Source organism: Schistocerca americana, unplaced genomic scaffold, assembly GCF_021461395.2.
Source record: "Schistocerca americana isolate TAMUIC-IGC-003095 unplaced genomic scaffold, iqSchAmer2.1 HiC_scaffold_692, whole genome shotgun sequence".
NCBI classification, from domain to species: domain Eukaryota; kingdom Metazoa; phylum Arthropoda; class Insecta; order Orthoptera; family Acrididae; genus Schistocerca; species Schistocerca americana.
In genome coordinates this window covers 22,501-25,000 of record NW_025726448.1, presented here as the reverse complement: position 1 = coordinate 25,000, position 2,500 = coordinate 22,501, and the positions used below count along the sequence as shown (strand labels likewise).

At 58.8% G+C, this 2,500-nt stretch overlaps 1 non-coding gene across 1 annotated transcript in view; it reads left to right on the top strand.

Moving 5' to 3' along the window:
- The first annotated feature begins 2,412 nt into the window (after positions 1–2,412).
- Positions 2,413–2,500, top strand: part of LOC124589217 — a 1,910-nt gene continuing 1,822 nt past the window's right edge. The window contains exon 1 of the ribosomal RNA XR_006976016.1: positions 2,413–2,500. This exon is cut by the window's right edge and continues 1,822 nt beyond it. This is a non-coding gene — a ribosomal RNA (small subunit ribosomal RNA).

Genomic DNA, 2,500 nt, shown 5'->3' with positions numbered 1-2,500 from the left:
GCGCCTTAACCTAACCCGCGTTGCGCCTTAACCTAACCCGCGTTGCGCCTTAACCTAACCCGCGTTGCGCCTTAACCTAACCCGCGTTGCGCCTTAACCTAACCCGCGTTGCGCCTTAACCTAACCCGCGTTGCGCCTTAACCTAACCCGCGTTGCGCCTTAACCCAACCCGCGTTGGGCCTTAACCCAACACACGTTGGGCCTTAACCCAACACACGTTGGGCCTTAACCCAACACACGTTGGGCCTTAACCCAACACACGTTGGGCCTTAACCCAACACACGTTGGGCCTTAACCCAACACACGTTGGGCCTTAACCCAACACACGTTGGGCCTTAACCCAACACACGTTGGGCCTTAACCCAACACACGTTGGGCCTTAACCCAACACACGTTGGGCCTTAACCCAACACACGTTGGGCCTTAACCCAACACACGTTGGGCCTTAACCCAACACACGTTGGGCCTTAACCCAACACACGTTGGGCCTTAACCCAACACACGTTGGGCCTTAACCCAACACACGTTGGGCCTTAACCCAACACACGTTGGGCCTTAACCCAACACACGTTGGGCCTTAACCCAACACACGTTGGGCCTTAACCCAACACACGTTGGGCCTTAACCCAACACACGTTGGGCCTTAACCCAACACACGTTGGGCCTTAACCCAACACACGTTGGGCCTTAACCCAACACACGTTGGGCCTTAACCCAACACACGTTGGGCCTTAACCTGCTCTGTAATTGTCATACGACGCGTTAAATTAGTGTAGTGTTGCCTAACTGCAACCCCCGCAATATAGTTTGCTACCCGCACTGCCCGGTCCCCAGAGTATCGCTTCATGTTAAACACCTTGCAGCTATACACTGTAATGCGGATGGCAGCAGGACGTACATGCTCAATGCCCTTCGCAGTTGTTCATTGGCATTCGCATGGCGAAGCACAGCCTACGTTGTGGTACGGCTTGTGTCAACTGTCCGCTGATGTTGTACGTCCAAATCACACACTGTACTGCACATTGGTCCTCATGTACTGAATGATACATCGTGGTACATGTGTGACCGTACCACGACTGCGCCAACAACGGCGAACCATACGGTCCAAATATTGTGCACTCAGCTACGTGTCGTCTCCCTATAAGAGCTGGATTGCAGTATGGTATGCCGTGGATGGCGATCAGCATGAGCCGTCTGTTGATGTAGTGGCGCGTGTTGTCAGACGTAGTCGTCTCTTCTCACTCACCGTGATAGCATGGTGCACTGCGTTCCACATCTGCGACATGCGACAGAGGCCGGTTGACAGTCGTTCGCGCAATGGACATCGCATACGTACGGGGGCCACCTTCCACGTGTTCGCGAAGCGTGCACATGTTGTTGCGTGTATGTGGGCAGACATAGTGTGTCGTGACACCTGACACAGGCATGCAACAATCGTTGAATTTGCAAATGGCGATGGACGTCTACGTTTGCTGGTGACGTTACGCAAATGAACAACTGGTAAACCGTTGTGGTGCGGTTGTTCTCGCTAGAGGTGAATCAGTGATGGCGACGATCGGTTGAGCTACCAACCGGTTGTTTCAGCGATACCCACCATGCCCACGAACGTGAATGGCATGTGGGTGTGAAGCGATACGCGGCGGTGGCTGGGTGGGACCGTCCCCGGCCGGTGAGGGGGGGCCTCCCGGCGTGCTGGCCGCGCGGTGCGTGGGCGCACGCGCTACAGCCGGCTGGTGGGGGCGGCCAGTGGCAGGCGCGCCGGCCGACGGAGGCGGCAGGCGGCGCAGCTGCGCGCCGGCGCACCCTGCACGCGGCGCCGTGCGGCCAAAGTAGGTCCTCGCGGGCCCGGTGCGAAGCGCGGTGGACATCTGCAGTGTGCTGGTCCGATTGAGGACTGTGTGCGCTGAGGATGCGCCGCCGCCCGGCGCTCGGCGCCGCGACGCCGTCTGCTGCTCGGTCGCCTCTGCGGTTCTCGCAGGTGGTTTGTATCGCAGCTGTGCGGACGTGTTGGCGCGTTCGCTTCGGCACCCAAGTGGGGCTTTTGTCCTTCTGTGGCGCTGGCGTTGGAGCTGCCGGCCACCGTAGGTGGCGCGTGTTGTCTCCCGCCGGCAATGCCACGACAGCACGCTCCCGGGCCTCTGTCGGCAGCGGCAAGCTCAGTTGGGAGCACGGGTGGTCGCACCTAAAGCGTCTACTCGCCAAACTCCGGGCGATTGCGCCTCTCTCGAACCCGACCAAGTACTTAGGACGGCGCTGCGCGCCGCCGGGACCTGAGAGGGTTTCGAGGTGTATTGTGCAGGGGAGCTCAGCCTCCTCCTGTTTGCAGAATAATTGAGCGGACGCTTGCGTGTTCGCGCGGGCCCCCGGGACACACTCCCGGGCGGCCGGCTGCTCAGCTCTAGTTGACGCAGCTCCCTGGTTGATCCTGCCAGTAGTCATATGCTTGTCTCAAAGATTAAGCCATGCATGTCTCAGTACAAGCCGCATTAAGGTGAAACCG